Below are 15,200 nucleotides of genomic sequence, written 5' to 3'. Positions count from 1 at the left end.
CTCTACCTGGAGTGGGACAGTGATCTGCATTCTGAACACATCTGATTGGAGGACTCTCACCTCTACCTGCAGTGGGACAGAGATCTGCATTCTGAACACGTCTGATTGGAGGACTCTCACCTCTACCTGCAGTGGGACAGTGATCTGTATTCTGAACACATCTGATTGGAGGACTCTCACCTCTACCTGCAGTGGGACAGTGATCTGTATTCTGAACACATCTGATTGGAGGACTCACTCCTACCTGGAGTGGGACAGTGATCTGCATTCTGAACACGTCTGATTGGAGGACTCTAACCTCTACCTGCAGTGGGACAGTGATCTGCATTCTGAACACGTCTGATTGGAGGACTCTCACTTCTACCTGGAGTGGGACAGTGATCTGCATTCTTAACACGTCTGATTGGAGGACTCTCACCTCTACCTGCAGTGGGACAGAGATCTGCATTCTGAACACGTCTGATTGGAGGACTCACTCCTACCTGGAGTGGGACAGTGATCTGCATTCTGAACACATCTGATTGGAGGACTCTCACCTCTACCTGGAGTGGGACAGTGATCTGCATTCTGAACACGTCTGATTGGAGGACTCTCACCTCTACCTGCAGTGGGACAGTGATCTGTATTCTGAACACATCTGATTGGAGGACTCTCACCTCTACCTGCAGTGGGACAGAGATCTGCATTCTGAACACGTCTGATTGGAGGACTCTCACCTCTACCTGCAGTGGGACAGTAATCTGCATTCTGAACACATCTGATTGGAGGACTCTCACCTCTACCTGCAGTGGGACAGTGATCTGCATTCTGAACACATCTGATTGGAGGACTCTCACCTCTACCTGGAGTGGGACAGAGATCTGCATTCTGAACACGTCTGATTGGAGGACTCTCACCTCTACCTGCAGTGGGACAGTGATCTGTATTCTGAACACATCTGATTGGAGGACTCTCACCTCTACCTGCAGTGGGACAGTGATCTGCATTCTGAACACATCTGATTGGAGGACTCACTCCTACCTGGAGTGGGACAGTGATCTGCATTCTGAACACGTCTGATTGGAGGACTCTCACCTCTACCTGCAGTGGGACAGTGATCTGCATTCTGAACACGTCTGATTGGAGGACTCTCACTTCTACCTGGAGTGGGACAGTGATCTGCATTCTTAACACGTCTGATTGGAGGACTCTCACCTCTACCTGCAGTGGGACAGAGATCTGCATTCTGAACACGTCTGATTGGAGGACTCACTCCTACCTGGAGTGGGACAGTGATCTGCATTCTGAACACATCTGATTGGAGGACTCTCACCTCTACCTGGAGTGGGACAGTGATCTGCATTCTGAACACGTCTGATTGGAGGACTCTCACCTCTACCTGCAGTGGGACAGAGATCTGCATTCTGAACACGTCTGATTGGAGGACTCTCACCTCTACCTGCAGTGGGACAGTGATCTGCATTCTGAACACGTCTGATTGGAGGACTCTCACCTCTACCTGGAGTGGGACAGTGATCTGCATTCTTAACACGTCTGATTGGAGGACTCTCACCTCTACCTGCAGTGGGACAGTGATCTGCATTCTGAACACATCTGATTGGAGTACTCACTCCTACCTGGAGTGGGACAGTGATCTGCATTCTGAACACGTCTGATTGGAGGACTCACTCCTACCTGGAGTGGGACAGTGATCTGCATTCTGAACACATCTGATTGGAGGACTCACTCCTACCTGGAGTGGGACAGTGATCTGCATTCTGAACACGTCTGATTGGAGGACTCTCACCTCTACCTGCAGTGGGACAGTGATCTGCATTCTGAACACGTCTGATTGGAGGACTCTCACCTCTACCTGCAGTGGGACAGTGATCTGCATTCTGAACACGTCTGATTGGAGGACTCTCACCTCTACCTGCAGTGGGACAGTGATCTGCATTCTGAACACGTCTGATTGGAGGACTCTCACCTCTACCTGCAGTGGGACAGTGATCTGCATTCTGAACACGTCTGATTGGAGGACTCTCACCTCTACCTGCAGTGGGACAGTGATCTGCATTCTGAACACGTCTGATTGGAGGACTCTCACCTCTACCTGCAGTGGGACAGTGATCTGCATTCTGAACACGTCTGATTGGAGGACTCTCACCTCTACCTGCAGTGGGACAGTGATCTGCATTCTGAACACATCTGATTGGAGGACTCACCTCTACCTGCAGTGGGACCGAGATCTGCATTCTGAACACGTCTGATTGGAGGACTCTCACCTCTACCTGCAGTGGGACAGTGATCTGTATTCTGAACACATCTGATTGGAGGACTCTCACCTCTACCTGCAGTGGGACAGAGATCTGCATTCTGAACACGTCTGATTGGAGGACTCTCACCTCTACCTGCAGTGGGACAGTGATCTGCATTCTGAACACGTCTGATTGGAGGACTCTCACCTCTACCTGCAGTGGGACAGTGATCTGCATTCTGAACACGTCTGATTGGAGGACTCTCACCTCTACCTGCAGTGGGACAGTGATCTGTATTCTGAACACATCTGATTGGAGGACTCTCACCTCTACCTGCAGTGGGACAGTGATCTGCATTCTGAACACATCTGATTGGAGGACTCACTCCTACCTGGAGTGGGACAGTGATCTGCATTCTGAACACGTCTGATTGGAGGACTCTCACCTCTACCTGCAGTGGGACAGTGATCTGCATTCTGAACACGTCTGATTGGAGGACTCTCACTTCTACCTGGAGTGGGACAGTGATCTGCATTCTTAACACGTCTGATTGGAGGACTCTCACCTCTACCTGCAGTGGGACAGAGATCTGCATTCTGAACACGTCTGATTGGAGGACTCACTCCTACCTGGAGTGGGACAGTGATCTGCATTCTGAACACATCTGATTGGAGGACTCTCACCTCTACCTGGAGTGGGACAGTGATCTGCATTCTGAACACGTCTGATTGGAGGACTCTCACCTCTACCTGCAGTGGGACAGTGATCTGTATTCTGAACACATCTGATTGGAGGACTCTCACCTCTACCTGCAGTGGGACAGAGATCTGCATTCTGAACACGTCTGATTGGAGGACTCTCACCTCTACCTGCAGTGGGACAGTGATCTGCATTCTGAACACGTCTGATTGGAGGACTCTCACCTCTACCTGCAGTGGGACAGTGGTCTGCATTCTGAACACATCTGATTGGAGGACTCACTCCTACCTGGAGTGGGACAGTGATCTGCATTCTGAACACGTCTGATTGGAGGACTCTCACCTCTACCTGGAGTGGGACAGTGATCTGCATTCTGAACACATCTGATTGGAGGACTCTCACCTCTACCTGCAGTGGGACAGAGATCTGCATTCTGAACACGTCTGATTGGAGGACTCTCACCTCTACCTGCAGTGGGACAGTGATCTGTATTCTGAACACATCTGATTGGAGGACTCTCACCTCTACCTGCAGTGGGACAGTGATCTGCATTCTGAACACATCTGATTGGAGGACTCACTCCTACCTGGAGTGGGACAGTGATCTGCATTCTGAACACGTCTGATTGGAGGACTCTCACCTCTACCTGCAGTGGGACAGTGATCTGCATTCTGAACACGTCTGATTGGAGGACTCTCACTTCTACCTGGAGTGGGACAGTGATCTGCATTCTTAACACGTCTGATTGGAGGACTCTCACCTCTACCTGCAGTGGGACAGAGATCTGCATTCTGAACACGTCTGATTGGAGGACTCACTCCTACCTGGAGTGGGACAGTGATCTGCATTCTGAACACATCTGATTGGAGGACTCTCACCTCTACCTGGAGTGGGACAGTGATCTGCATTCTGAACACGTCTGATTGGAGGACTCTCACCTCTACCTGCAGTGGGACAGTGATCTGTATTCTGAACACATCTGATTGGAGGACTCTCACCTCTACCTGCAGTGGGACAGAGATCTGCATTCTGAACACGTCTGATTGGAGGACTCTCACCTCTACCTGCAGTGGGACAGTGATCTGCATTCTGAACACGTCTGATTGGAGGACTCTCACCCCTACCTGGAGTGGGACAGTGATCTGCATTCTGAACACGTCTGATTGGAGGACTCTCACCTCTACCTGCAGTGGGACAGTGATCTGCATTCTGAACACATCTGATTGGAGGACTCTCACCTCTACCTGCAGTGGGACAGAGATCTGCATTCTGAACACGTCTGATTGGAGGACTCTCACCTCTACCTGCAGTGGGACAGTGATCTGTATTCTGAACACATCTGATTGGAGGACTCTCACCTCTACCTGCAGTGGGACAGTGATCTGCATTCTGAACACATCTGATTGGAGGACTCACTCCTACCCGGAGTGGGACAGTGATCTGCATTCTGAACACGTCTGATTGGAGGACTCTCACCTCTACCTGCAGTGGGACAGAGATCTGCATTCTGAACACGTCTGATTGGAGGACTCTCACCTCTACCTGCAGTGGGACAGTGATCTGCATTCTGAACACGTCTGATTGGAGGACTCACTCCTACCTGGAGTGGGACAGTGATCTGCATTCTGAACACGTCTGATTGGAGGACTCTCACCTCTACCTGCAGTGGGACAGTGATCTGCATTCTGAACACGTCTGATTGGAGGACTCACTCCTACCTGGAGTGGGACCGTGATCTGCATTCTGAACACGTCTGATTGGAGGACTCACTCCTACCTGGAGTGGGACAGTGATCTGCATTCTGAACACGTCTGATTGGAGGACTCTCACCTCTACCTGCAGTGGGACAGAGATCTGCATTCTGAACACGTCTGATTGGAGGACTCACTCCTACCTGGAGTGGGACAGTGATCTGCATTCTGAACACGTCTGATTGGAGGACTCTCACCTCTACCTGCAGTGGGACAGTGATCTGCATTCTGAACACGTCTGATTGGAGGACTCTCACCTCTACCTGCAGTGGGACAGTGATCTGCATTCTGAACACGTCTGATTGGAGGACTCTCACCTTTACCTGGAGTGGGACAGTGATCTGCATTCTGAACACGTCTGATTGGAGGACTCTCACCTCTACCTGCAGTGGGACAGTGATCTGTATTCTGAACACATCTGATTGGAGGACTCTCACCTCTACCTGCAGTGGGACAGTGATCTGCATTCTGAACACATCTGATTGGAGGACTCACTCCTACCTGGAGTGGGACAGTGATCTGCATTCTGAACACGTCTGATTGGAGGACTCTCACCTCTACCTGCAGTGGGACAGTGATCTGCATTCTGAACACGTCTGATTGGAGGACTCTCACTTCTACCTGGAGTGGGACAGTGATCTGCATTCTTAACACGTCTGATTGGAGGACTCTCACCTCTACCTGCAGTGGGACAGAGATCTGCATTCTGAACATGTCTGATTGGAGGACTCACTCCTACCTGGAGTGGGACAGTGATCTGCATTCTGAACACATCTGATTGGAGGACTCTCACCTCTACCTGGAGTGGGACAGTGATCTGCATTCTGAACACGTCTGATTGGAGGACTCTCACCTCTACCTGCAGTGGGACAGTGATCTGTATTCTGAACACATCTGATTGGAGGACTCTCACCTCTACCTGCAGTGGGACAGAGATCTGCATTCTGAACACGTCTGATTGGAGGACTCTCACCTCTACCTGCAGTGGGACAGTAATCTGCATTCTGAACACATCTGATTGGAGGACTCTCACCTCTACCTGCAGTGGGACAGTGATCTGCATTCTGAACACATCTGATTGGAGGACTCTCACCTCTACCTGGAGTGGGACAGAGATCTGCATTCTGAACACGTCTGATTGGAGGACTCTCACCTCTACCTGCAGTGGGACAGTGATCTGTATTCTGAACACATCTGATTGGAGGACTCTCACCTCTACCTGCAGTGGGACAGTGATCTGCATTCTGAACACATCTGATTGGAGGACTCACTCCTACCTGGAGTGGGACAGTGATCTGCATTCTGAACACGTCTGATTGGAGGACTCTCACCTCTACCTGCAGTGGGACAGTGATCTGCATTCTGAACACGTCTGATTGGAGGACTCTCACTTCTACCTGGAGTGGGACAGTGATCTGCATTCTTAACACGTCTGATTGGAGGACTCTCACCTCTACCTGCAGTGGGACAGAGATCTGCATTCTGAACACGTCTGATTGGAGGACTCTCACCTCTACCTGGAGTGGGACAGTGATCTGCATTCTGAACACATCTGATTGGAGGACTCTCACCTCTACCTGCAGTGGGACAGAGATCTGCATTCTGAACACGTCTGATTGGAGGACTCTCACCTCTACCTGCAGTGGGACAGTGATCTGTATTCTGAACACATCTGATTGGAGGACTCTCACCTCTACCTGCAGTGGGACAGTGATCTGCATTCTGAACACATCTGATTGGAGGACTCACTCCTACCTGGAGTGGGACAGTGATCTGCATTCTGAACACGTCTGATTGGAGGACTCTCACCTCTACCTGCAGTGGGACAGTGATCTGCATTCTGAACACGTCTGATTGGAGGACTCTCACTTCTACCTGGAGTGGGACAGTGATCTGCATTCTTAACACGTCTGATTGGAGGACTCTCACCTCTACCTGCAGTGGGACAGAGATCTGCATTCTGAACACGTCTGATTGGAGGACTCACTCCTACCTGGAGTGGGACAGTGATCTGCATTCTGAACACATCTGATTGGAGGACTCTCACCTCTACCTGGAGTGGGACAGTGATCTGCATTCTGAACACGTCTGATTGGAGGACTCTCACCTCTACCTGCAGTGGGACAGTGATCTGTATTCTGAACACATCTGATTGGAGGACTCTCACCTCTACCTGCAGTGGGACAGAGATCTGCATTCTGAACACGTCTGATTGGAGGACTCTCACCTCTACCTGCAGTGGGACAGTAATCTGCATTCTGAACACATCTGATTGGAGGACTCTCACCTCTACCTGCAGTGGGACAGTGATCTGCATTCTGAACACATCTGATTGGAGGACTCTCACCTCTACCTGGAGTGGGACAGAGATCTGCATTCTGAACACGTCTGATTGGAGGACTCTCACCTCTACCTGCAGTGGGACAGTGATCTGTATTCTGAACACATCTGATTGGAGGACTCTCACCTCTACCTGCAGTGGGACAGTGATCTGCATTCTGAACACATCTGATTGGAGGACTCACTCCTACCTGGAGTGGGACAGTGATCTGCATTCTGAACACGTCTGATTGGAGGACTCTCACCTCTACCTGCAGTGGGACAGTGATCTGCATTCTGAACACGTCTGATTGGAGGACTCTCACTTCTACCTGGAGTGGGACAGTGATCTGCATTCTTAACACGTCTGATTGGAGGACTCTCACCTCTACCTGCAGTGGGACAGAGATCTGCATTCTGAACACGTCTGATTGGAGGACTCACTCCTACCTGGAGTGGGACAGTGATCTGCATTCTGAACACATCTGATTGGAGGACTCTCACCTCTACCTGGAGTGGGACAGTGATCTGCATTCTGAACACGTCTGATTGGAGGACTCTCACCTCTACCTGCAGTGGGACAGAGATCTGCATTCTGAACACGTCTGATTGGAGGACTCTCACCTCTACCTGCAGTGGGACAGTGATCTGCATTCTGAACACGTCTGATTGGAGGACTCTCACCTCTACCTGGAGTGGGACAGTGATCTGCATTCTTAACACGTCTGATTGGAGGACTCTCACCTCTACCTGCAGTGGGACAGTGATCTGCATTCTGAACACATCTGATTGGAGTACTCACTCCTACCTGGAGTGGGACAGTGATCTGCATTCTGAACACGTCTGATTGGAGGACTCACTCCTACCTGGAGTGGGACAGTGATCTGCATTCTGAACACATCTGATTGGAGGACTCACTCCTACCTGGAGTGGGACAGTGATCTGCATTCTGAACACGTCTGATTGGAGGACTCTCACCTCTACCTGCAGTGGGACAGTGATCTGCATTCTGAACACGTCTGATTGGAGGACTCTCACCTCTACCTGCAGTGGGACAGTGATCTGCATTCTGAACACGTCTGATTGGAGGACTCTCACCTCTACCTGCAGTGGGACAGTGATCTGCATTCTGAACACGTCTGATTGGAGGACTCTCACCTCTACCTGCAGTGGGACAGTGATCTGCATTCTGAACACGTCTGATTGGAGGACTCTCACCTCTACCTGCAGTGGGACAGTGATCTGCATTCTGAACACGTCTGATTGGAGGACTCTCACCTCTACCTGCAGTGGGACAGTGATCTGCATTCTGAACACGTCTGATTGGAGGACTCTCACCTCTACCTGCAGTGGGACAGTGATCTGCATTCTGAACACATCTGATTGGAGGACTCACCTCTACCTGCAGTGGGACCGAGATCTGCATTCTGAACACGTCTGATTGGAGGACTCTCACCTCTACCTGCAGTGGGACAGTGATCTGTATTCTGAACACATCTGATTGGAGGACTCTCACCTCTACCTGCAGTGGGACAGAGATCTGCATTCTGAACACGTCTGATTGGAGGACTCTCACCTCTACCTGCAGTGGGACAGTGATCTGCATTCTGAACACGTCTGATTGGAGGACTCTCACCTCTACCTGCAGTGGGACAGTGATCTGCATTCTGAACACGTCTGATTGGAGGACTCTCACCTCTACCTGCAGTGGGACAGTGATCTGTATTCTGAACACATCTGATTGGAGGACTCTCACCTCTACCTGCAGTGGGACAGTGATCTGCATTCTGAACACATCTGATTGGAGGACTCACTCCTACCTGGAGTGGGACAGTGATCTGCATTCTGAACACGTCTGATTGGAGGACTCTCACCTCTACCTGCAGTGGGACAGTGATCTGCATTCTGAACACGTCTGATTGGAGGACTCTCACTTCTACCTGGAGTGGGACAGTGATCTGCATTCTTAACACGTCTGATTGGAGGACTCTCACCTCTACCTGCAGTGGGACAGAGATCTGCATTCTGAACACGTCTGATTGGAGGACTCACTCCTACCTGGAGTGGGACAGTGATCTGCATTCTGAACACATCTGATTGGAGGACTCTCACCTCTACCTGGAGTGGGACAGTGATCTGCATTCTGAACACGTCTGATTGGAGGACTCTCACCTCTACCTGCAGTGGGACAGTGATCTGTATTCTGAACACATCTGATTGGAGGACTCTCACCTCTACCTGCAGTGGGACAGAGATCTGCATTCTGAACACGTCTGATTGGAGGACTCTCACCTCTACCTGCAGTGGGACAGTGATCTGCATTCTGAACACGTCTGATTGGAGGACTCTCACCTCTACCTGCAGTGGGACAGTGGTCTGCATTCTGAACACATCTGATTGGAGGACTCACTCCTACCTGGAGTGGGACAGTGATCTGCATTCTGAACACGTCTGATTGGAGGACTCTCACCTCTACCTGGAGTGGGACAGTGATCTGCATTCTGAACACATCTGATTGGAGGACTCTCACCTCTACCTGCAGTGGGACAGAGATCTGCATTCTGAACACGTCTGATTGGAGGACTCTCACCTCTACCTGCAGTGGGACAGTGATCTGTATTCTGAACACATCTGATTGGAGGACTCTCACCTCTACCTGCAGTGGGACAGTGATCTGCATTCTGAACACATCTGATTGGAGGACTCACTCCTACCTGGAGTGGGACAGTGATCTGCATTCTGAACACGTCTGATTGGAGGACTCTCACCTCTACCTGCAGTGGGACAGTGATCTGCATTCTGAACACGTCTGATTGGAGGACTCTCACTTCTACCTGGAGTGGGACAGTGATCTGCATTCTTAACACGTCTGATTGGAGGACTCTCACCTCTACCTGCAGTGGGACAGAGATCTGCATTCTGAACACGTCTGATTGGAGGACTCACTCCTACCTGGAGTGGGACAGTGATCTGCATTCTGAACACGTCTGATTGGAGGACTCTCACCTCTACCTGCAGTGGGACAGTGATCTGCATTCTGAACACATCTGATTGGAGGACTCTCACCTCTACCTGCAGTGGGACAGAGATCTGCATTCTGAACACGTCTGATTGGAGGACTCTCACCTCTACCTGCAGTGGGACAGTGATCTGTATTCTGAACACATCTGATTGGAGGACTCTCACCTCTACCTGCAGTGGGACAGTGATCTGCATTCTGAACACATCTGATTGGAGGACTCACTCCTACCCGGAGTGGGACAGTGATCTGCATTCTGAACACGTCTGATTGGAGGACTCTCACCTCTATCTGCAGTGGGACAGAGATCTGCATTCTGAACACGTCTGATTGGAGGACTCTCACCTCTACCTGCAGTGGGACAGTGATCTGCATTCTGAACACGTCTGATTGGAGGACTCTCACCTCTACCTGCAGTGGGACAGTGATCTGCATTCTGAACACGTCTGATTGGAGGACTCACTCCTACCTGGAGTGGGACCGTGATCTGCATTCTGAACACGTCTGATTGGAGGACTCACTCCTACCTGGAGTGGGACAGTGATCTGCATTCTGAACACGTCTGATTGGAGGACTCTCACCTCTACCTGCAGTGGGACAGAGATCTGCATTCTGAACACGTCTGATTGGAGGACTCACTCCTACCTGGAGTGGGACAGTGATCTGCATTCTGAACACGTCTGATTGGAGGACTCACTCCTACCTGGAGTGGGACAGTGATCTGCATTCTGAACACATCTGATTGGAGGACTCACTCCTACCTGGAGTGGGACAGTGATCTGCATTCTGAACACGTCTGATTGGAGGACTCTCACCTCTACCTGCAGTGGGACAGTGATCTGCATTCTGAACACGTCTGATTGGAGGACTCTCACCTCTACCTGCAGTGGGACAGTGATCTGCATTCTGAACACATCTGATTGGAGGACTCTCACCTCTACCTGCAGTGGGACAGTGATCTGCATTCTGAACACATCTGATTGGAGGACTCTCACCTCTACCTGCAGTGGGACAGTAATCTGCATTCTGAACACGTCTGATTGGAGGACTCTCACCTCTACCTGCAGTGGGACAGTAATCTGCATTCTGAACACATCTGATTGGAGGACTCTCACCCCTACCTGGAGTGGGACAGTGATCTGCATTCTGAACACGTCTGTCTGGATCTGTTAGTCAGCATGACCTCTAGACTAATGTCCTCTCTTGATGTAACCTTTATTTAGCCAGGAAAGGGGTTGAGAACAAATTCTGTTACGTTACTAATCTGATAATGCCCCATGTTTTATGTTGTGTGTAGGAATTGGGGGGAAATGACTATAGGCTGGTGTTAGAGAAGATGTGTCATTCACAATCTTATTGGTAGTTGTGTAGAACTGCATTTGCTTCCATTCCTGACCTGTGTCTTTCCTCTGAATCATCACATCGAAGTGTGGTTCAGTTTTTCACTTCTTTTAACATTATTTTTGTAGTACACCTACACATGCACCTGGATTCATATTGTGTAGGGGGCTGTTATAGATTCATACTGTGTAGGGGCTACTATAGAGAGCTGTTATAGATTCATATTGTGTAGGGGGCTGTTATAGATTCATATTGTGTAGTGGGCTGTTATAGAGAGCTGTTATAGATTCATATTGTGTAGGGGGCTGTTATAGATTCATATTGTGTAGTGGGCTACTATAGAGAGCTGTTATAGATTCATATTGTGTAGGGGGCTGTTATAGATTCATATTGTGTAGTGGGCTACTATAGAGAGCTGTTATAGATTCATATTGTGTAGGGGGCTGTTATAGATTCATACTGTGTAGGGGGCTGTTATAGATTCATACTGTGTAGTGGGCTACTATAGAGAGCTGTTATAGATTCATATTGTGTAGGGGGCTGTTATAGAGAGCTGTTATAGATTCATATTGTGTAGGGGGCTGTTATAGAGAGCTGTTATAGATTCATATTGTGTAGGTGGCTGTTATAGATTCATACTGTGTAGGGGGCTGTTATAGATTCATACTGTGTAGTGGGCTACTATAGAGAGCTGTTATAGATTCATATTGTGTAGGGGGCTGTTATAGATTCATATTGTGTAGTGGGCTGTTATAGAGAGCTGTTATAGATTCATATTGTGTAGGGGGCTGTTATAGATTCATACTGTGTAGGGGGCTGTTATAGATTCATACTGTGTAGTGGGCTACTATAGAGAGCTGTTATAGATTCATATTGTGTAGGGGGCTGTTATAGATTCATATTGTGTAGTGGGCTGTTATAGAGAGCTGTTATAGATTCATATTGTGTAGGGGGCTGTTATAGATTCATACTGTGTAGGGGCTACTATAGAGAGCTGTTATAGATTCATATTGTGTAGGGGGCTGTTATAGAGAGCTGTTATAGATTCATATTGTGTAGGGGGCTGTTATAGATTCATACTGTGTAGTGGGCTACTATAGAGAGCTGTTATAGATTCATATTGTGTAGTGGGCTGCTATAGAGAGCTGTTATAGATTCATACTGTGTAGTGGGCTACTATAGAGAGCTGTTATAGATTCATATTGTGTAGGGGGCTGTTATAGATTCATACTCTGTAGTGGGCTACTATAGAGAGCTGTTATAGATTCATATTGTGTAGTGGGCTGCTATAGAGAGCTGTTATAGATTCATACTGTGTAGTGGGCTGCTATAGAGAGCTGTTATAGATTCATACTGTGTAGTGGGCTACTATAGAGAGCTGTTATAGATTCATACTGTGTAGGGGGCTACTATAGAGAGCTGTTATAGATTCATATTGTGTAGGGGGCTGTTATAGAGAGCTGTTATAGATTCATATTGTGTAGGGGGCTGTTATAGAGAGCTGTTATAGATTCATATTGTGTAGGGGGCTGTTATAGAGAGCTGTTATAGATTCATATTGTGTAGGGGGCTGCTATAGAGAGCTGTTATAGATTCATATTGTGTAGGGGGCTGTTATAGATTCATACTGTGTAGGGGGCTGTTATAGATTCATACTGTGTAGGGGGCTGTTATAGATTCATATTGTGTAGGGGGCTGTTATAGATTCATATTGTGTAGGGGGCTACTATAGAGAGCTGCTATAGATTCATATTGTGTAGGGGGCTACTATAGAGAGCTGTTATAGATTCATATTGTGTAGTGGGCTGCTATAGATTCATACTGTGTAGGGGCTACTATAGAGAGCTGTTATAGATTCATATTGTGTAGTGGGCTGCTATAGATTCATACTGTGTAGGGGGCTACTATAGAGAGCTGTTATAGATTCATATTGTGTAGTGGGCTGCTATAGATTCATACTGTGTAGGGGGCTGTTATAGATTCATATTGTGTAGGGGGCTGTTATAGATTCATACTGTGTAGGGGGCTGTTATAGATTCATATTGTGTAGGGGGCTGTTATAGATTCATATTGTGTAGGGGGCTGTTATAGAGAGCTGTTATAGATTCATACTGTGTATGTTACAACACAGAGGCGGATGCAAGATGCAAGCAACGATGGTTTTAATGAATGTAGTTCACAGCAGCAACATGACAGACAGACTGTACTCAGAAGGAATCCGACCCAGGAACTCGGGCGCATCTTCCGATCATAACGTGCTGAGAAAACCAGGGGAGTGTGTCCAGATGAGTAGGAAGGAGCACAGCAGATAATCCACACAAGAGAAGAGCACGGACACACGCCACAACCTCAGAGAAGAAACAACGATCTGACAACAAGAAACACTGGTAACAGAACATATAAAGGGAAGATAAGTGGTTCCAGCTGGCGCAGACAATCAGGCCGAGATTGGGAAACCACGCCCACACAAACACTGGAGAGAGAGAGAGAGAGAGAGAGAGAGAGAGAGAAGAGAGAGACGGAGGCAGTGGATTCATGAACCGTGACAATACCCCCTAGGAACGCCTCTTGGCGTTCCCAGGCGAATTTACCTGTCGATTGAAATCATCGATAAGGGAGTGATCCAGAATGTCCCTAGCAGGTACCCAACTTCTCTCCTCCGGGCCGTAACCCTCCCAGTCCACCAGGTACTGGAATCCGCGTCCCCTCCTTCTAGAGTCCAAAATACGATTGACAGAAAAGGTGGTCTCCCCATCAACAAGTCGTGGCGGCGGGGGAACCGGGACCGGCGGGTTAATGCGTGCCTGAAACACAGGTTTTATTTTAGACACATGAAAGGTAGGATGAATTCTCCTATACGCCGGAGGAAGCTTGAGCCGGACCGCCACCGGACTAATGATCCTGGTGACTCTGAACGGGCCGATAAATTTGGGGGCAAGCTTGTTCGAAACGGATCGGAGTGGAATGTTCTTAGTAGAAAGCCACACTCTTTGGCCAACGACGTATACCGGAGGCTTCGACCGGTGGCGATCGGCCTTAGCCTTGGTGCGCGCCCCCACCCGGAGAAGAGTCTCACGGGCTCTGCTCCATGCGTGACGGCACCTCTGGATGAAAGCGTGAGCGGAGGGAACAGTGACCTCGGACTCCGTACTGGGAAAGATAGGTGGCTGGTAACCTAAACTACACTCAAATGGAGAGAGACCCGTGGCTGCCACTGGCAACGAATTGTGAGCGTACTCAACCATAGAGAGTTGTTGACTCCAGGAAGAGGGGTTCTTAGAAACCAAACATCGCAACACTCTCTCCAAATCTTGGTTGGCCCTCTCCGTTTGACCGTTGCTCTGGGGATGAAACCCTGAAGACAGGCTGACACTCGCTCCCAGTAACCTACAAAACTCTTGCCAAAACTTGGACACAAATTGGGGCCCCGGTCAGAAACTACGTCCATCGGCAGGCCATGTAAGCGAAAGACGTGATCCACGACAGTTACCGCTGTCTCCTTGGCAGATGGTAATTTAGGCAAGGGAATAAAATGAGCCGCCTTCGAGAACCGGTCCACCACGGTCAAAACAACCGTCTTGCCCTGGGAGGGCGGGAGGCCGGTAACAAAATCTAGCGCGATGTGGGACCAGGGTCTCGAAGGGACCGACAGCGGTTGGAGTAACCCATCTGGGGGTCGATTAGAAGTCTTCCCAGTGGCACAAACCGAGCAGGCCAAGACAAAACTGTGAATGTCACGAGCCATCAATGGCCACCAAAAGCGTTGCTTAACCAAAAGCTAGTGCGGCTGACTCCTGGATGACACGCTACGTTGGAGCAGTGCCCCCACCGAAT

General features: G+C 49.3%; 1 protein-coding gene and 1 long non-coding RNA gene across 5 annotated transcripts in view; one reads left to right on the top strand and one right to left on the bottom strand.

Moving 5' to 3' along the window:
- The window catches only part of LOC135522848 (brefeldin A-inhibited guanine nucleotide-exchange protein 1-like), a 123,069-nt gene that overhangs the window by 58,661 nt on the left and 49,208 nt on the right, over positions 1-15,200 (top strand). The gene's annotated exons all lie outside the window — the stretch shown is intronic.
- On the bottom strand, positions 13,512-14,541 carry LOC135522849 (uncharacterized). The gene is made up of 2 exons (XR_010452727.1): positions 13,958-14,541; positions 13,512-13,839 (listed from the first exon to the last, which is right to left on the bottom strand). It is a non-coding gene; the product is annotated as an uncharacterized LOC135522849 (long non-coding RNA).

Source organism: Oncorhynchus masou, chromosome 30 (assembly GCF_036934945.1).
Source record: "Oncorhynchus masou masou isolate Uvic2021 chromosome 30, UVic_Omas_1.1, whole genome shotgun sequence".
Classification (NCBI taxonomy): domain Eukaryota; kingdom Metazoa; phylum Chordata; class Actinopteri; order Salmoniformes; family Salmonidae; genus Oncorhynchus; species Oncorhynchus masou.
This window is presented reverse-complemented; position numbering and strand designations above follow the sequence as displayed.